The sequence below is a fragment of the Ranitomeya variabilis genome, chromosome 2, assembly GCF_051348905.1.
Source record: "Ranitomeya variabilis isolate aRanVar5 chromosome 2, aRanVar5.hap1, whole genome shotgun sequence".
Classification (NCBI taxonomy): domain Eukaryota; kingdom Metazoa; phylum Chordata; class Amphibia; order Anura; family Dendrobatidae; genus Ranitomeya; species Ranitomeya variabilis.
Genome location: NC_135233.1, coordinates 543936015 through 543957460, shown reverse-complemented (window position 1 = coordinate 543957460; position 21446 = coordinate 543936015).

Here is a 21446-nt window from a genome sequence, read left to right as displayed (position 1 = left end):
GCAGTACATTGCACAGCCCACGCAGTACATTGCACAGCGCACGCAGTACATTGCACAGCGCACGTTGTATATTGCGCAGCCCACGTTGGATGTTGCGCAGCATACGTTGTATATTGCCCAGCCCATGTAGTATATTGCGCAGCCCACGTAGTATATTGCCCAGCCCACGTTGTATATTGCGCAGCCCACGTTGTATATTGCGCAGCCCATATAGTATATTTATTGCGCAGCCCACGTATTATACTGCACAGCCCACGTAGTATATTGCCCAGCCCATGTAGTATATTGCGCAGTCCACGTAGTATATTGCCCAGCCTACGTTGTATATTGCGCAGCGCATGTTGTATATTGCGCAGCCCATATAGTATTTTGCGCAGCCCATATAGTATATTGCGCAGCCCACGTATTATACTGCGCAGCCCACGTAGTATATTGCCCAGCCCATGTAGTATATTGCGCAGCCCACATAGCATATTGCCCAACCTACGTTGTATATTGCGCAGCCCATATAGTATATTGCGCAGCCCACGTATTATATTGCCCAGCCCATGTAGTATATTGCGCAGGCCTCGTTGTATATTGCGCAGCCCACATTGTATATTGCGCAGTCCACATAATATATTGCGCAGCCCACGTAGTATATTGCCCAGCCCATGTAGTATATTGCGCAGGCCACGTTGTTTATTGCGCAGCCCACGTATATAGCGATGTGGGCATGATATCCCTGTTAAAAAAAAAAAAAAGAATTAAAATAAAAAATAGTTATATATAGGGTTGAGCGACTTTTATTTTTATAGGATCGGGTCGAGTTTCACGAAACCCGACTTTCTCAAAAGTCGGGTCGAGTGAAATCGGCCGATCCTATAAAAAAGTCGGGGTCGGGGTCGGCCGAAACACGAAACCCAATGCAGTGCAATGGGATACTATGGTTCCCAGGGTCTGAAGGAGAGGAAACTCTCCTTCAGGCCCTGGGATCCATATTAATGTGTAAAATAAAGAATTCAAATTTAAAAATATTGATATACTCACCTCTCCGACGCAGCCTGGACCTTACCGCTGGTAACCGGCAGCCTTCTTTGCTTAAAATGAGCGCGTTCAGGGCCTTCCATGACGTCACGGCTTCTGATTGGTCGCGGCCGCCCATGTGACCGCCACGCAACCAATCACAAACCGTGACGTAATTCTCAGGTCCTAAATTCCTAATTCTAGGAATTTAGGACCTGAGAATTACGTCACGGCTTGTGATTGGTCGCGTGGCGGTCACATGGGCGGCCTCGAACAATCACAAGCCGTGACATCATCTAAGGCCCTGAACGCGCTCATTCTTAGGAAGGAAGGCTGCCGGAAAGAAGCCGAGGGTGAGTATATTCCTATTAGGTATATACTCACCCTCGGACGCGCCCTGCTTCTTTCCGGCAGCCTTACTTCTTAAGAATGAGAGCGTTCAGGGCCTTAGATGACATCACGGCTTGTGATTGGTCGAGGCCGCCCATGTGACCGCCACGCGATGTGATGGAAGGCCCTGAACGCCCTCATTTTAAGCAAAGAAGGCTGCCGGTTACCAGCGGCGATGTCCAGGGGCCTCCGGAGAGGTGAGTATATCAATATTTTTTATTTTAATTCTTTATTTTACACTTAAATGTGGATTCCAATACCGATTTCCGATATCGCAAACATATCGGAACTCGGTATCGGAATTCCGATACCAGATTCAGAAGATCGCCGACCTCATGGCCGACCCCACACAGGGGTCGGGTCGGGTTTCATGAAACCCGACTTTGCCAAAAGTCGGCGACTTCTGAAAATGGCCGACCCGTTTTGCTCAACCCTAGTTATATACTCACCTTCCGTTGGCGCCTGGATCCAGGAAGCGGTTACCGACGCTTGGGATCCACCGAAGCTCCGCCAAGCCGCTGGCCGCCAACTTTCGTTCCCAGGATGCATTGCGAAATTACCCAGAAGACTTAGCGGTCTCGCGAGACCGCTAAGTCTTCTGGGTAATTTCGCAATACATCGCCAGGAACGGAAGATGGCGGCCAGCGGCTTGGCAAACTACGGAGTGTGAGTATAGCAGGTTTTTTGTTTTTTTTATTATTTTTAACATTACATTTTTTTTACTATTGATGCCGCATAGGCAGCATTAATAGTAAAAAATTGGGGACACATAGGGTTAATAGCAGCGGTTATGGAGTGCGTTACCCGCGGCATAATGCGGTCCGTTACCGCCGGCATTAACCCTGTGTGAGCGGTGACCGGACAGCATATGCGGGCGCCAGGCAGTGAGTGCGGGGAGTAAGGAGCGGCCATTTTCTTCCAGACTGTGCGCGTCGCTGATTGGTCGTGGGCGTTTTACCACGACCAATCAGCGACTTGGATTCCATGACAGACAGAGGCCGCGACCAATGAATATCCGTGACAGAAAGAAAGATAGACAGACAGACGGAAGTACCCCTTAGACAATTATATAGTAGATGTGTATAATGTGTTGTGAGGTTTGTACTTACGATCTCAGATCCATACTGGGATTCAAAAAGGTCAATCTATCAAAATAGATATATTTCTTCTTTTTAGGTGGTGCACCTGACCCACTCCTGTCCCGCTGCTGCCTCTCCCTCCTGCACTGATCGCGTATGCTGCACCATCTTCTCATAACATCATCCACTGCAGCAAAATATTGATAAATAATGTATTACGCCATTATGCACAGTGGTCACTAGGGTTGAGCGAAACGGATCGGTCATCTTTATAAGTCGCCGACTTTTGGCAAAGTCGGGTTTCATGAAACCCGACCAGATGCCTGTGTGGGGTCGGCCATGCGGTACGCGACTTTCGCGCCAAAATATGCGTTTCAATGACGCTAAAAGCGCCATTTCTCAGCCAATGAAGGTGGACGCAGAGTGTGGGCAGCGTGATGACATAGATCTCAGTCCCCACCATCTTAGAGAAGGGCATTGCAGTGATTGGCTTGCTTTCTGCGGCGTCACAGGGGCTATAAAGGGGTGTTCCCGCCGACCGCCATCTTACTGCTGCTGATCTGAGCGTAGGGAGAGGTTGCTGCCGCTTCGTCAGAAGCAGGGATAGTGTTAGGCAGGGTACATTCACCCCCAAACCGCTTGTGCTGTAGCGATTTCCACTGTCCAACACCACCTTTTGTTTGCAGGGACAGTGGAAGCTACATTTTTTTTTCCTCAGCACTGTAGCTCATTGGGCTGCCCTAGAAAGCTCCCTGATAGCTGCGTTGCTGTGTGTGTACGCCGCTGTGCAAACCAACTGCTTTTTTGAAAAGCACAAATCCTGTTGTTCCTTCCTTTCTGCACAGCTATCTTGTTTGTCCACACTTTTGTGTGCAGCTGTCCTTTTTATAGCTGCCTGCCATACTTTTCTGAGATTACTGCAGGGAGATAAAGATTGGCAAGTCTGCCTCTGTGCCAGTGCTGTGTGTGGCATCTGTCTCTCATTGTGTGCCACAGAAATCCTAGTGTGTAATTGTTCTGCTTTCCTCCACGTAGGATGCTGTGTGGATTCCAACATACGGCTAAACCTTCATCCACATCCCAGTAAACAGACTGTGTTGATGCTTAAGTCTTATTTATTAGGGTGATGATAACAAACTATAACGTTGAACAACAACGGTGGATAGTATTCATAGTAGATGATCGAATAGTGAATGATGTTGATGTACAAAGTGGATGTTCAGTGAATAATCATAGTGGATGACTGGTGAAAAACTGTAAAGAATAACAGCATATCAGTATATGCACATACAGGGTGCAATCACATAAATAACTGGGACAATACAGCAAGAATTATACAGAGTGCATTACACAGTAATTCTAACAGCACTGCCCTATTCTATACAAAGATGCCTCTATCAACATGCAGAGTAAACATTACCTAACTGCAAGCTGCAGAGCACAATCTGCCTAACTATATCAGACTATAGGAGCTACATAAGGCTCAAATACTAACACAAACATAAGATGCATTTAACCCTTTATAAACGTACCGAGATCCGTTAGGACAGGGGTGGGAAAGTAAGTGAGACAGGAGCACGTGTACCTCTTCTTCAGACCTGAGGAAAAATGGCTACTGAAGCTTGTCTTCCACAAGAAGAATGAGGGCGGAACCTACCCAGAAGACATTGCTCTTTTGAGGGAAAAGTTGGTAAACAACATGAAAAGTAGGCAACTGATGACCTCCAGTGGCCACAACTTGAATAACATGATAATTAACTTTCTGCACATTAAGATGGGCAGAACACTCCCCGCTTGGCGTCAACAGATACCACAATTAGTTTCTTTTGGGGAAAATAATAATACAAGCTCGGTAACGGGCCTGAGGAACAGTTTGTTCTCCCCAAGCTTGCACACTCTGACCTCTACTTTCCGCACCTTCCCATCTTTGCTGGGAAGGGTCTTGATGACTAGGCCGAGTGGCCACTCGTTCCGATGTGACTGACTGTCTTTGATGAGTACAACATCGCCAGATTGAATATTTGGGCGGTCTTTCTGCCACTTTGTCCTGGTTTGCAGAGTGGAGAGATACTGTTTCCTCCATCTATCCCAGAAGACGTTGGACACGCTTTGTACTTGCCTCCATTGTTGTCTGTAGAGGTCTTTGTCATTGAATTCTCCGAGTGGAGCTTTCGGGACACAGGTTTTCTGTGTGAGTAACATTGCAGGAGTAAGGATGGATGGATCTCCAGAATCACTAGAAAGTGCTGTCAGTGGCCTGGCATTCATGATGGCCGAGACCTCTGCCAAGAACGTGGATAAACTCTCTTGTGTAAGTCTGGTGTTAGCTTGCAAGAAGATAGAGTCTAGTATCTTGCGTGCTATCTCTATCATCCTTTCCCACGCACCTCCCATGTGCGAAGAGTGTGGTAGATTGAAAGTCCAGGTACATCCTTGCTCGCCTAGATACCTTTCCACATTAGCGATGTCCAGATTGGAAGGGATTTGGAGCTCTCTTGCTGCTCCGATGAAATTCGTACCTCGGTCAGAACGAATATGCTTCACAGGGCCTCTGATTGCAATGAAGCGTCGAAGTGCGTTTATAAAACTTCGATATGAACGGCTCTGATGGACAGACACGTGAATAGAACTGCCCAACACTTTGCTTCTGTAAGTATTTTTCTAGTCCATCGTGTAGCCACAGACCAAGGACCGAATACATCTAGTCCAACGTTGGTGAAGGGGGGTTCAGTACTAAGTCTGTCGGGTGGAAGATTGGCCATCTTCGGGTTTTGGAATGTGCCCCGGAGTTTGTGACACGTAACACAGTCGAAGATGAGTTTGCTCACTCTTCTCTTTGCTCCAACTATCCATAGTCCAGCCGCCCGTAGGTTTCCTTCAGTGAACAAACGGCCTTGGTGTCTCACTAAGACATGGTGATGTTGAATCAGCAGGGTTGTTACGTGATGACGTCCAGGAATTATCACCGGGTGCTTCTCTAAAACTTCTACATCAGCTTCTTGAAGATGGCCACCGACTCTCAGCAGCCCATCTTGATCGACAATCGGATCGAGCTTCTTCAGTCCACTGACTTCAGGAATGAGTCGTCCCTTGTTGAGGTTGTCTATTTCTCTGCCATATGTTTCTCTTTGTACGACACGAAGTATTATAACCTTGGCTCTATCCAGGTCGGGAGCAGTAACCGCAAGCCTGCAGTGATGCCAACCTTTACAAGGTCTGTGGCTTTCAGGTAGTGTTGACTTGTAGGACTGGGTTACATGAAATAGACAGGCTATAGCTCGAACAAGTGACTTCCAGGTGGAGAACCTGCTGAACCGGTGAGATTCGAGGTGACAGCTTGAAGTCTCTGTATGTAGAGCAGACACTTGAGGTCGGATCTCTTCATCTGTGTCTGGACCCACTAGTTCGAAAGTATCAGGCCTGCTGATGTGGGGCATCGAACGGTACAAAGAGGTAGGACCTGTGAACCATGTAGTGTCCTTCAGATAACTGGGTGCAACGGATCTAGTCGCGTGGTCCGCAGGATTGTGGTGAGTAGGTACGTAGTGCCACTGATTAGGGCCGGTGGATCTTCTTATCCGAAGTATCCGGTTGCTGACGTAGACGTAGAAGCGTCGGGTCTCGTTACAGATGTATCCCAGTACCACCTTGCTATCGGTGTAGAACTCTGCATCCTTGATCTTCAGACTCATCGCATCCGAGATCAGTTCGGCCAACTCAACTGCTAGGACAGCAGCACAGAGTTCCAGTCTAGGTATCGTGTGTTCACGAAGTGGCGCCAATTTTGTCCGGCTCATAACGAACCCGATATGGCATTGTCCGCTCTCGTCTATGGTTTTGAGGTACTCTACTGCTGCATTCGCTTTGACTGATGCATCACAGAAAATACAAAGTCTTTGCGTTTTGACCTCTGTGGATGGCACAGGAGCATACGGTCATTTCACACGAAGGTTGGTCAGGGCTTCAAGAGACTTCCTCCACTCTGCCCACAGGTCAGCCTTTTCTGCTGGAAGTGGATCATCCCAATCAGTAGTGTCTTGGGTGAAGTCCCTGAGCATCAGCTTTCCTTGGATGGTTACTGGAGCTACGAACCCCAAGGGGTCGTATAAACTATTCATGAAGGAAAGAACTCCTCTGCACGTGAAGGGTTTCTCATCCTTGCTGATCTGAAAGGTGAAGGTATCTGTCTTCAGATCCCACAGCAATCCAAGGCTCCGCTGCATGGGAAGGGGGTCGATGCTGAGGTCTAAATCCTTTAGCTCGCTGGAATAGTCTTCAGACGGGAAAGGCTTCCATAAACTCTCGGCTGTTGGAGGAAATCTTGTGTAACCTTAGGTTAGACTGAGCGAGCATGTCACGAGTCCTCTTTAGTAGATTGCGGCCTCACTTGTCGGTGTGGACTTCAAACAGTCATCCACGTAGAAATCCTTTTCCACAAAGGACCTGATGTCCGAGCCATACTCTTCTTCACCCTTTTTGGCAGAATGTCGGAGGCTGTAGATTGCGACTGCTGGGGAAGGGCTGTTCCCAAAGATGTGTACTCGCATCCGGTACTCTGCGATGTCTCCATCCGGGTCGTTGTCACGGTACCAGAAGAACCTCAAGTAATTTCTGTGTTCCTCTTTGACGAGAAAACAGTGGAACATCTGTTGTATGTCAGCCATAAATGCCACTGAATCTCTACGGAAACAGAGTAATACTTCCAGAAGTCTGTTGTTGAGATCTGGGCCCGACGGTAAGACATCATTCAAAGACACATCTTCGCATTTGGCGCTTGAGTCGAATACCACTCTAATTTGACCTGGCTTCTTAGGATGGTACACTCCGAAGATGGGCAGGTACCAACACTCCTCTGAGTGTCGAAGCGCAGGTGCAATCTCTGCGTGGTTGTTCTGGAATATCTTTCCCATGAAGGTAAAGAAATGTTCCCTTGTCTCAGGTGACTTCTGAAGCTTGTGTCTTAGGGAGATGAATCTGCTGAAGACCAATTCCCTGTTGTTGGGTAGGCGTCTCCTGTGAGGTCGAAATGGTAGAGGTGCGACCCAACTATTCGACGTATCCTTGACTATTTGTTCATCCATAATGTCCAAGAACATCCTGTCTTCTATAGACATCGCTACCTTGTTGTCTTCCTTCGTCCTGTGGAAGACTGTACATCCTATGTGGTCTTGTTCACCTTCACAGGCGTGGTCTTCGTTGATAGGAACTGAGAAAGGGCAAGGTAGGGGAGTGCTGCTCGGTAGTTCCTTTACCAGCAGACTATTGTGACACGGCTGGAAGAGAGATGGACGTCCATTTTCTAGTGTGCTGGTAAGCATACTGTTGACTGAGACCAGCTTGTGTGCTCCTCCTAGACAGACATCTCCTACAATGACCCATCCAAGGTCTTGCCTCTGAGCGTATGGAGCATTTCGGGAGCCGTTGATATATTCTCTAGTCTTGTGGACTCATAGTATATCTCTTCCCAGAAGTAAAGCTATTGGGGCTTCTGGTTCCAACTCAGGTATCAGGTGGGCTATACGCTTCAGGTGGGGGTGATACGTTGCCACCTCTGGTGAAGGTATCTCAGACCTGTTGTCAGGAATCTGGTTGCACTCCAGGATGGTCGGTAGTGACAGGCAGATCTGGCCATCTATGGACTCCACTTTGTATCCGGTTGCTTTCTTCCCCGCCGTCTCGACGGTACCTGAACATGTCCTAAGGGAGTAGGGAGAACCGGGGCCTACAATGTTGAAGTTGTCAAAGAAGATGGACCTGGCTAAAGACCTATTACTTTGGTCATCCAGGATTGCATATATCTTGAGCGCTTTGTCTCTGTGGTCTGCTGGATAGACTCGGACAAGGCAGATTTTTGAACAAGATCTTCCTCCTGTGAGTCCCTTACAGATCTCCGTACATTGAGAGATGACCGCAGGGGTGTCTTCGTTGGTGTTCTTCTGCTTCTCATCGTGCTCCTCTGCCTGTGACAACACTCCTGGAGATGGTCCAGGGTGCAAGGCTGTATTGTGATCCGTGCTGCTGCATTCTGCACATTTCACGCTAGCTCCACAGTTCCTGGCAAAGTGAGAGGTTGTAGCACAGCATTTGAAGCAGATGTTGTTTTCCTTGAGGAAACCTTTGCGATCCTCTAAAGTCTTCTCCCTGAAGGCTCTGCACTTTAGTAGAGGATGTGGTTTCCTGTGTAGAGGACACTGCTTACTGACATCCTGAGGTTTGCTCTCTTCTGTAGGGGGCTTAGTTGTCTTGTGAGGAGGACCTGTGGAATCAATATTAGTTTTATGAACTGCCACGGGTGTCTTACTGGGTTTGACACCAGGGGTAGTGGAACATGACAGAGTGAAATCAAAACTAGGGTCATTTCTGATCTTGGCTTGCTGGGTGACAAACTCAACAAATACAGTAAAAGGAGGGAATGGTACATTATGAATTTGTTTATACCGTGAACCATGTATAATCCACCTTTCTTGAAGATTGTAAGGAAGTTTTTGTACTATTGGATTGACACCCCTAGCAGTGTCTAAGAATGCCAATCCAGGCAAGTGACCTTCCTTCTGGGCGACCTGTAATTCTATCAATAAATCACTCAATTCTCTAAGCCTTTGATAACCTTTGGGCCCTATCTTAGGGAAATCATCGATTCTTTTGAATAAAGCATTCTCTATTACTTCTATGGACCCATAGCATTCGTCAAGTCTTTCCCACACTTTACGTAGACCTATGTGTGGGTATTCTATGTTAATGTCTCTTAGTCTTTTAGCATGCTCGACCGATTCAGTTCCAAGCCACTTTACCAGGAGATCTAACTCCTCACTACTAGAAAGGTCCAGTCCCTGAATGGTGTTCTGGAACAAAGCTCGCCATGACCTATAGTTTTCGGCTTTGTCAGTGAACTTTACCAGTCCTTTTGTTACCAGTTCTCGGCAGGCAAAGAACTTTGCCAAGTCTACGGTGGCTTGATCAGTGTTGGTACGAGCCGGTATGTTATAGTCATGTCTAGTGTGTGGTGCATCACCATACCTGTGAGACGCTCTTGGCTTTGGACAGTCTGCATAGTACCTTTCTGGTGAAGATGTCTCTTTAAGGTGAGGTGGGAGCTGTACCTTCTTCTCAGTGGAACGGTAGCTGTAGTCGACTCCTCTGTGCTGGACGCCTTCTTGTTTGTAGTAGCGAAGTTTGGGGTTGGATCGATAATAATCGGCGTAGGCTGATCGATGTAGTCTGTCGAGGGTGTTGTCCATGCTGGAGTGTCGATGGACGTACTCTGCGACGCGCTGAGCTGGGTCTTGCTGCTCTAGATCTGTTCCAAGAACGTTGCTGCGTCCCTCATAATCAGGATCCTTCATGGCTTCCAAGTACTCTGCCTTAGCTATTGCAGCTGCTGCCTCTTTGTCTGCCATAAGTCTTTCTAGAGACACTTGCAGGCGCGCACTTTCTTCCTCTTGCTCTGCCCGCAAACGTGCGGTTTTGGCTTGCAGGCGTGCACTTTCCACCTCTTGCTCTGCCCGCAAACGTGCATTTTCTGCTTCATGCTCTGCTTGTCTCAGCTTTAGATGCATTTCTTTCTCGGCGAAGGAGGACCTCGCTTTGGCTGCTTCAGCTTCAGCACGAGCGACAGCAGCCAGCTCTGCTAATGATGACCTGCTAGAGCTTGCTCGTGATCTCGTCTTGAGTGAGGATGTGCTGTTTCGAGACATTGTGCGCTTAGCTGCGTACTGCTGAGTGTTTTGGCGGGAAACTGAGTCTATGTGCGCTGAGCTTCCGCGTGGCGGGAATGATGTAGATATTCTTGGCGGGCTGCAGTATAGTTCTGCGGCTGTATGGCGGCTGCTGTGGTACCCGAATGCGGAGCAGTGTGGGTGTTAGCGGTTCCGTACAGTCTGATCAACTACAGCCTGCGACCGGCTATCAGTTTCACTGAAGGCAGCTAATCTGTTCTTGCTTTACAATCACCGCCTGCGACTGGCGGTCTCGTTTTTCACTGTTCTGCCTTCCTCCACGTAGGATGCTGTGTGGATTCCAACATACGGCTAAACCTTCATCCACATCCCAGTAAACAGGCTGTGTTGATGCTTCAGTCTTATTTATTAGGGTGATGATAACATAAACTATAACGTTGAAGAACAACGGTGGATAGTATTCATAGTAGATGATCGAATAGTGAATGATGTTGATGTACAAAGTGGATGTTCAGTGAATAATCATAGTGGATGACTGGTGAAAAACTGTAAAGAATAACAGCATATCAGTATATGCACATACAGAGTGCAATCACATAAATAACTGGGACATTACAGCAAGAATTATACAGAGTGCATTACACAGTAATTCTAACAGCACTGCCCTATTCTATACAAAGATGCCTCTATCAACATGCAGAGTAAACATTACCTAACTGCAAGCTGCAGAGCACAATCTGCCTAACTATATCAGACTATAGGAGCTACATAAGGCTCAAATACTAACACAAACATAAGATGCATTTAACCCTTTATAAACGTACCGAGATCCGTTAGGACAGGGGTAGGAAAGTAAGTGAGACAGGAGCACGTGTGCCTCTTCTTCAGACCTGAGGAAAAATGGCTACTGAAGCTTGTCTTCCACAAGAAGAATGAGGGCGGAACCTACCCAGAAGACATTGCTCTTTTGAGGGAAAAGTTGGTAAACAACATGAAAAGTAGGCAACTGATGACCTCCAGTGGCCACAACTTGAATAACATGATAATTAACTTTCTGCACATTAAGATGGGCAGAACAGTAATACTGGGCCATTTTTTTTTTTATTCTCCCTGAAAAAAAATAAATAAATAGTGGGATATAAAGATTGGCAAGTCTGCCTCTGTGCCAGTGCTGTGTGTGGCATCTGTCTCTCATTGTGTGCCACAGAAAACCTAGTGTGTAATACTGGGCCATTTTTTTTTTTTAATTCTCCCTGAAAAAAAGAAAAATAGTGGGATATAAAGATTGGCAAGTCTGCCTCTGTGCCAGTGCTGTGTGTGGCATCTGTCTCTCATTGTGTGCCACAGAAAACCTAGTGTGTAATACTGGGCCATTTTTTTTTTTTAATTCTCCCTGAAAAAAAATAAAAAATAGTGGGATATAAAGATTGGCAAGTCTGCCTCTGTGCCAGTGCTGTGTGTGGCATCTGTCTCTCATTGTGTGCCACAGAAAACCTAGTGTGTAATACTGGGCCATTTTTTTTTAACCCCTTCATGACCCAGCCTATTTTGGCCTTAATGACCTTGCCGTTTTTTGCAATTCTGACCAGTGTCCCTTTATGATGTAATAACTCGGGAACGCTTCAACGGATCCTAGCAATTCTGAGATTGTTTTTTCGTGACATATTGGGCTTCATGTTAGTGGTAAATTTAGGTCGATAATTTCTGCGTTTATTTGTGAAAAAAATGGAAATTTGGCGAAAATTTTGCAATTTTCACATTTTGAATTTTTATTCTGTTAAACCAGAGAGTTATGTGACACAAAATAGTTAATAAATAACATTTCCCACATGTCTACTTTACATCAGCACAATTTTGGAAACAACATTTTTTTTGCTAGGAAGTTACAAGGGTTAAAATTTGACCAGTGATTTCTCATTTTTACAACAAAATTTACAAAACCATTTTTTTTAGGGACCACCTCACATTTGAAGTCAATTTGAGGGTTCTATATGGCTGAAAATACCCAAAAGTGACACCATTCTAAAAACTGCACCCCTCAAGGTGCTCAAAACCACATTCAAGAAGTTTATTAACCCTTCAGGTGTTTCACAGCAGCAGAAGCAACATGGAAGGAAAAAATGAACATTTAACTTTTTAGTCACAAAAATGATCTTTTTTTTATTTTCCCAAGGGTAACAGGAGAAATTGGACCCCAAATGTTGTTGTCCAGTTTGTCCTGAGTACGATGATACCCAATATGTGGGGGTAAACCACTGTTTGGGTGCACGGCAGGGCTTGGAAGGGAAGGCACGCCATTTGGCTTTTTGAATGGAAAATTAGCTCCAATCATTAGCGGACACCATGTCGCGTTTGGAGAGCCCCTGTGTGCCTAAACATTGGAGCTTCCCCATAAGTGACCCCATTTTGGAAACTAGACCTCCCAAGGAACTAATCTAGATGTGTGGTGAGCACTTTGAACCCCCAAGTGCTTCACAGAAGTTTATAACGCAGAGCCATGAAAATAAAAATAAAAATTTCTTTTCTCAAAAAAAATTTTTTAGCCCTGAATTTTTTATTTTCCAAAGGGTAACAGGGGAAATTTGACCCCAGTAGTTGTTGTCCAGTTTCTCCTGAGTACGCTGATACCCCATATGTGGGGGTAAACCACTGTTTGGGCACACGTCGGGGTTCGGAAGGGAAGTAGTGACGTTTTGAAATGCAGACTTTGATGGAATGCTCTGCGGGCGTCACGTTGCGTTTGCAGAGCCCCTGATGTGCCTAAACAGTAGAAACCCCTCACAAGTGACCCCATTTTGGAAACTAGACCCCCAAAGGAACTTATCTAGATGTGTGGTGAGCACTTTGAACCCCTAAGTGCTTCACAGAAGTTTATAACGCAGAGCCGTGAAAATAATAAATACGTTTTCTTTCCTCAAAAAAAAATTTTTTTGTCCTGATTTTTTTATTTTCCCAAGAGTAACAGGAGAAATTTGACCCCAAGAGTTGTTGTCCAGTTTCTCCTGAGTACGATACCCCATATTTGGGGGTAAACCACTGTTTGGGCACACGGCGGGGTTCGGAAGGGAAGTAGTGACGTTTTGAAATGCAGACTTTGATGGAATGCTCTGCGGGCGTCACGTTGCATTTGCAGAGCCCCTGATGTGCCTAAACAGTAGAAACCCCCCACAAGTGACCCCATTTTGGAAACTAGACCCCCAAAGGAACTTATCTAGATTTGTGGTGAGCACTTTGAACCCCTAAGTGCTTCACAGAAGTTTATAACGCAGAGCCGTGAAAATAAAAAATCATTTTTCTTTCCTCAAAAATAATTTTTTAGCCCGCAATTTTTTATTTTCCCAAGGGTTACAGGAGAAATTGGACCCCAAAAGTTGTTGATCAGTTTCTCCTGAGTACGCTGGTACCCCATATGTGGGGGTAAACCACTGTTTGGGCACACGTCGGGGCTCGGAAGGGAGAGAGCACCATTTTACTTTTTCAACGCAAGATTGGCTGGAATCAATGGTGGCGCCGTGTTGCGTTTGGAGACCCCCTGATGTGCCTAAAAAGTGGAAACCCCTCAATTCTAACTCCAACACTAACCCCAACACACCCCTAACTCTAATCCCAACCCTAACCACAACCCTAACCCCAACACACCCCTAACCCTAGTCTTACCCCTAATTCCAACCCTAACCCTAAGGCTATGTGCTCACGTTGCGGATTTGTGTGGATTTTTCCGCAGTTTTTGAAAAATCTGCAGGTAAAACGCACTGCGCTTTACCTGCTGATTTACCGCGGATTTCCAGTGTTTTTTGTGTGGATTTCACTTGCGGATTCCTATTATGGAGCAGGTGTAAAACGCTGCGGAATTGCACAAAGAATTGACATGCTGCGGAAAATACAACGCAGCGTTTCCGCGCTGTATTTTCCGCACCATGGGCACAGCGGATTTGGTTTTCCATAGGTTTACGTGGTACTGTAAACGTGATGGAAAACTGATACGAATCCGCAGCGACCAATCCGCTGCGGATCCGCAGCCAAATCCGCACCGTGTGCACATAGCCTAATTCTAACCCTAATTCCAACCCTAACCCTAATTCTAACCCTAATTCTAACCCTAATTCTAACCCTAGCCCTAAGTGCAACCCTAGCCCTAAGTGCAACCCTAGCCCTAAGTGCAACCCTAGCCCTAAGTGCATCCCTAGCCCTAAGTGCAACCCTAGCCCTAAGTGCATCCCTAGCCCTAAGTGCATCCCTAGCCCTAAGTGCAACCCTAGCCCTAAGTGCAACCCTAAGTGCAACCCTAAGTGCAACCCTAGCCCTAAGTGCAACCCTAAGTGCAACCCTAAGTGCAACCCTAGCCCTAAGTGCAACCCTAAGTGCAACCCTAAGTGCAACCCTAGCCCTAAGTGCAACCCTAAGTGCAACCCTAAGTGCAACCCTAGCCCTAAGTGCAACCATAAGTGCAACCCTAAGTGCAACCCTAAGTGCAACCCTAGCCCTAAGTGCAACCCTAAGTGCAACCCTAAGTGCAACCCTAGCCCTAAGTGCAACCCTAAGTGCAACCCTAAGTGCAACCCTAGCCCTAAGTGCAACCCTAAGTGCAACCCTAAATGCAACCCTAAGTGCAACCCTAAGTGCAACCCTAGCCCTAAGTGCAACCCTAAGTGCAACCCTAAGTGCAACCTTAAGTGCAACCCTACCCCTAACCCTACCCCTAACCCTACCCCTAACCCTAATGGAAAAACAATAAAAATAATTATATTTTCTATATTTTATTATGGGGGTGATAAAGGGGGGGGGATTTATTTACTATTTTTTTTATTTTGATCGCTGTGATAGAACTTATCGCAGCGACCAAAATGTGCAGGAACGAATCTGCCGGCTGGCAGATTCGGCGGGCGCACTGCGCATGCGCCCGCCATTTTCCAAGATGGCGGCGCCCATGAAGAAGACGGCCGGACACCGGGAGGGACATCGGAGCTAGGTAAGTATGGGGGGGTGGGATTGGAACACGGGGGGGGATCGGAGGACCTGGGGAGCGGACAGGAGGACCGGGGGAGCCGACAGGAGGGAGGAGGGGAGCGGAACGGAGATCGGGGCAAAAATGATGACTGGGGAGGTGATCGGTGGGGTGGGGTGGGGGCAGATCGGGGTCTCCAGCCATGGCAGATGCTATTGCAGCATCGGCCATGGCTGGATTGTAATATTTCACCATTTTCATAGGTGAAATATTACAAATCGCTCTGATTGGCTGTTGAAAGTGAAACTGCCAATCAGAGCGATCGTAGCCATGGGGGGGTGAAGCCACCCCCCCTGGGCTGAAGTACCACTCCCCCTGTCTCTGCAGATCGGGTATAATGGGAGTTAACCCCTTCACCCGATCTGCAGAGACGCGATCATTCTGTGACACAGCATATGCGTCACAGGTCGGATTGGCACCGACTTTCATGACGCATACGCTGTGTCACAGGTCGGGAAGGGGTTAATTGTCCCTGAAAAAAAAAAAATAAATAGTGGGAGATAAAGATTGGCAAGTCTGCCTCTGTGCCAGTGCTGTGTGTGGCATCTGTCTCTCATTGTGTGCCACAGAAAACCTAGTGTGTAATACTGGGCCATTTTTTTTTTTTTTTTAATTCTCCCTGAAAAAAAAAAATAAAATAGTGGGAGATTAAGATTGGCATTTCTGCTTGAGTGCCGGTCCTGTGTGTGCCATCTGTCTCAAATTACTGGTGCACAGAAAACCTAGTGTGTCATACTGTTCATTTTTTTTATTTTTTTTAAATTCTCCCTGAAAAAAAAAAAATAGTGGGAGATTAAGATTGACATTTCTGCTTGAGTGCCGGTCCTGTGTGTGCCATCGGTCTCAAATTATTGAGGCACAGAAAACCTAGTGTGTCATACTGTTAATTTTTTTTTTTTTTTAATTTTCCCTGAAAAAAAAAAAATAGTGGGAGATTAAGATTGGCATTTCTGCTTGAGTGCCGGTCATGTATGTGCCATCTGTCTCAAATTATTGGTGCACAGAAAACCTACTGTGTCATACTGTTAACCCCCACCTCACTTGGCACCCCGGACGCGCGTTTCGCGTGGCTTTTTCAACAGGGTACCCTGTTGCCAAGTGAGGTGGGGGTACGAACCCTGACTACCAATGGGTAAGCAGCTATTGTATCTAACTGTGTGACTCTTTTTATGTGGTGGCCGCTATATGGATGGTATTGGACCTAGTGTTATGTATAGATATGGCCATGTACTAAATAAGGATTAATACTGCAACCGGAGGGGTACATCTCTGTATTCCCCCTCTAAAACTTGGCTACTGTCATGTCCTCCTTGTAGTGCCTCCTGCTTTATGTCTGTGCTGACAGCACGTACATTTTTGTATTTTGTATTTCTGTATTCTTGTGATTTGTTTAATAAGGTGACTTTAATAAACGTATTTGGATATTTTTATAAATATGTTGATGTGGACATTCTTGCTCCGTTTTTTAGTGCTAATTGTATTCTGGAGTAGTCCAAGGTGGGCATCCTTAGGGTGCTTTGGGAGAGTCAGGATTACCTGCTCACCATTATTGGAATTATTGGTGCTTTATGACTATAGTAATAAAATAATGCCTGAAAAGGTATCCGATAGTAGAAAGAGTGCAGTCTGGCATTTTTTTAAACAACATCCAAATGATCAGCGCAAAGTCATCTGTCAAAAATGTTCAACTACCTTAAGCAGAGGTCAGAATCTTAAAAGTCTAAATACAAGTTGCATGCATAGACATTTATCCACCATGCATTTGCAAGCCTGGACTAACTACCAAACGTCCCTAAAGGTTGCAGCACACTCGGCCAATGAAGCTAGTCAGCAACGCTACATCCCTTCCCTCCCTGTAAGCCCACCATTTCCCGCACCACCTGCAGTATCTGTGCAGCTTTCGTCGCCAGGCCAAAGCAGTCAGGGAATCACCAGGTTAGTAGTAGGAAACACTGCATGTAGGGCACCGGCAAGAATGCCATCTCCAACCCTCTCTCAGTCACCCATGTCCACCGGCACCCCCGTTAGTTCCACCGTATGCAGCTCTCCAGTCCAGCTCACCCTTCATGAGACTCTCGTTAGGAAAAGGAAGTACTCATCCTCGCATCCACGTACACAGGGTTTGAACGCCCACATTGCTAGACTAATCTCATTAGAGATGATGCCCTACCGGTTAGTTGAAAGCGAAGCTTTCAAAGCGCTGATGGACTACGCTGTACCACGCTACGAGCTACCCAGTCGACACTTCTTTTCAAGAAAAGCCATCCCAGCCCTCTACCACCATGTTAAAGAGCGCATCGTCCATGCACTCAGGCAATCTGTGACTACAAAGGTGCACCTGACAACAGATGCATGGACCAGTAGGCATGGCCAGGGACGTTACGTGTCCATCACGGCACACTGGGTGAATGTGGTGGATGCAGGGTCCACAGGGGACAGCAATATTGGGACAGTTCTGCCTAGCCCACGGTCTAGGAAACAGTTGGCTGTAGGTGTTCGCCCCCCTCCTCCTCCTCCTCGTCCTCCTGCGGAAGCGAGAGCTCGTCCACAGACCGCAGTCGCACATCCACTCCATCCGCAGCTGCCACTGTTGCACACCAGGTGTGCCATTATGGGACAGCTAGTGGCAAGCGTCAGCAGGCTGTATTGGCAATGAAGTGTTTGGGCGACAACAGACACACCGCAGAAGTTCTGTCCGAGTTCTTGCAGAAAGAAACCCAGTCATGGCTGGGCACTGTACATCTTGAGGCAGGCAAGGTAGTGAGTGATAACGGAAGGAATTTCATGGCTGCCATAGCCCTTTCCCAACTGAAACACATTCCTTGCCTGGCTCACACCTTAAACCTGGTGGTGCAGTGCTTCCTGAAAAGTTATCCGGGGTTACCCGACCTGCTCCTCAAAGTGCGCAGACTTTGCTCTCATATCCGCCGTTCGCCCGTACACTCCAGCCGTATGCAGAACTATCAGTGGTCTTTGAACCTTCCCCAGCATCGCTTAATCATCGATGTTGCAACAAGGTGGAACTCAACACTGCACATGCTTCAGAGACTGTGCGAACAGAGGCGTGCTGTTATGTATTTGTGGGAGGATACACATACACGGGCAGGCAGTTGGATGGCAGACATGGAGTTGTCAGGTGTGCAGTGGTCGAAGGTACAAGACCTGTGTCAAGTCCTTCAGTGTTTTGAGGAATGTACACGGCTGGTTAGTGCAGACAACGCCATAATAAGCATGAGCATCCCCCTAATGCATCTGCTGATGCAAAGTTTGACGCACATAAAGGAGCAGGCGTCTGCAGCCGAGGAAGAGGAAAGACTTGATGACAGTCAGCCATTGTCTGGTCAGGGCAGTCTACAGGATGAGGTAGCGGGCGAAGAGGAGGAGGACGAGGAGGATGATGGGGATGAGTATTTTTTAAATGAGGAAGCTTCTCCGGGGACAATGGAAATTGCTGGTGTGGCAAGGCTGGGTTCAGGTTTTTTGAGGGAGACAAGTGACGTAGATTTGCCTGTGACTGCCCCTCAAACCAGCACAACCACAGATTTGACTACTGGAACTTTGGCCCACATGGCGGATTATGCCTTACGTATCCTCAAAAGGGACCCACGCATTATTAAAATGATGACCGATGACGATTACTGGTTGGCCTGCCTCCTTGATCCTCGCTATAAAGGCAAATTGCAAAATATTATGCCACATGAGAACCTCGAACAAATATTAGCAACCAAACAAGCAACTCTTGTAGACCGTTTGATTCAGGCATTCCCAGCAAACAGCGCCGGTGATGGTTCTCACACGAGCTGCAGGGGGCTACAGGGCAGAGGTGTTAGAGGTGCACAAATCAGAAGTGGCGTTGGACAGAGGGGTTTTCTGACCAGGTTGTGGAGTGATTTCGCAATGACCGCAGACAGGACAGGTACTTCAGCATCTATTCAAAGTGACAGGAGACAACATTTGTCCAGTATGGTTACTAACTATTTTTCAGCCCTTATCGATGTTCTCCCTCAACCGTCATTCCCATTTGATTACTGGGCATCCAAATTAGACACCTGGCCTGAATTGGCAGAATATGCATTGCAGGAGCTTGCTTGCCCAGCAGCTAGTGAGCTATCAGAAAGAGTATTCAGTGCTGCTGGTTCAATATTAACCGAAAAAAGGACTCGTCTGGCTACCCAAAATGTTGATGATCTAACCTTCATTAAAATGAACCACTCCTGGATTTCAAATTATTTTGCCCCACCTTTCCCGGCTGACACCTAGCTTTCCTATAAAAAGGTCTTGCTTGTGGACTGGTCTTACTGAGTGTTCCAATCTCTTAATTTGCAGCAGCTGTTTGTCCAGCATACGACATGTTTACACCTCCCTAAATGGGAAAACTCCCCCCACGGGGCCGTGGTCTCGCCACTTGGCGCAAGCACCCGTTAGAGTGCCGTTTGTCTGAAGAGGTGGGTGTGCCCGCTTTTGGTCGACGGCACTGCCACTGGGTCCCTCATAGTACAATAAAGTGTCTCTGGCGGTGGTGGCGCGCAACCAACGTCAGACACACCGTTGTAACATGAGGGGCCCCTGGGCCTGTACCGCCGGCCACAAGAGAGTTCCCCCCCCCCCAGCTCAAACTGTGCTCTACCACGTGCAAAATTATCTCTCACAGCTCCAACAATGTTTAGTCTATGTGCTGACATCCTTCACTGCCTGGCACTGACAATACCAATTTGTTGACATGTATGATGCTAGTTAAAATAGTCAGGGTCAGTGTCCTATATTGACACCAGTAAATACGTAGTGCCAAATTACTATGTCTGAAACTCAGTAGAGGCGCCCACCCCTGTACCTAAGTATGCCACACTTTTTTGTTTTGTTTTGTTCTTTTGCGAGACATTAACATCTATTTATTTTTTGGGAGTACTAACTGTGTCAGACACTCCTTGCAATCATCCTCCGCTGACCACACCAACGCTGCCTGTGTACCCCAGCGAGATAACTCTAAGTGCCTTGAGCCTATTTTTATTTATTTTAGGCCTAGTAAGCCTGTCTGCGGTCCCTCCTTGCAATCCTCCTCCGCTGACCACACCAATGCTGCCTGTGTACCCATGTAACCTATTTAAAACTGCATAGAGCCTATTTTTATTTATTTTAGGTCTAGTAAGCCTGTCTGCGGTCCCTCCTTGCAATCCTCCTCCGCTGACCACACCAATGCTGCCTGTGTACCCATGTAACCTATTTAAAACTGCATAGAGCCTATTTTTATTTATTTTAGGCCTAGTAAGTCTGTCTGCGGTCCCTCCTTGCAATCGTCCTCCGCTGACCACACCAATGCTGCCTGTGTACCCCTGCGAGATAACTCTAAGTGCCTTGAGCCTATTTTTATTTATTTTAGGCCTAGTAAGCCTGTCTGCGGTCCCTCCTTGCAATCCTCCTCCACTGACCACACCAATGCTGCCTGTGTACCCATGTAACCTATTTAAAACTGCATAGAGCCTATTTTTATTTATTTTAGGCCTAGTAAGTCTGTCTGCGGTCCCTCCTTGCAATCGTCCTCCGCTGACCAGACCAATGCTGCCTGTGTACCCCTGCGAGATAACTCTAACTGCCTTGAGCCTATTTTTATTTATTTTAGGCCTAGTAAGCCTGTCTGCGGTCCCTCCTTGCAATCGTCCTCCGCTGACCACACCAATGCTGCCTGTGTACCCCTGCGAGATAACTCTAACTGCCTTGAGCCTATTTTTATTTATTTTAGGCCTAGTAAGCCTGTCTGCGGTCCCTCCTTGCAATCCTCCTCCGCTGACCACACCAATGCTGCCTGTGTACCCATGTAACCTATTTAAAACTGCATAGAGCCTATTTCTATTTATTTTAGACCTAGTAAGCCTGTCTGCGGTCCCTCCTTTCAATCCTCCTCCGCTGACCACACCAATGCTGCCTGTGTACCCCTGCGAGATAACTCTAACTGCCTTGAGCCTATTTTTATTTATTTTAGGTCTAGTAAGCCTGTCTGCGGTCTCTCCTTGCAATCCTGGTCCGCTGACCACACCAATGCTGCCTGTGTACCCATGTAACCTATTTAAAACTGCATAGAGCCTATTTTTATTTATTTTAGGCCTAGTAAGCCTGTCTGCGGTCCCTCCTTGCAATCCTCCTCCGCTGACCACACCAATGCTGCCTGTGTACCCATGTAACATATTTAAAACTGCATAGAGCCTATTTTTATTTATTTTAGGCCTTGTAAGCCTGTCTGCGGTCCCTCCTTGCAATCGTCCTCCACTGACCACACCAATGCTGCCTGTGTACCCC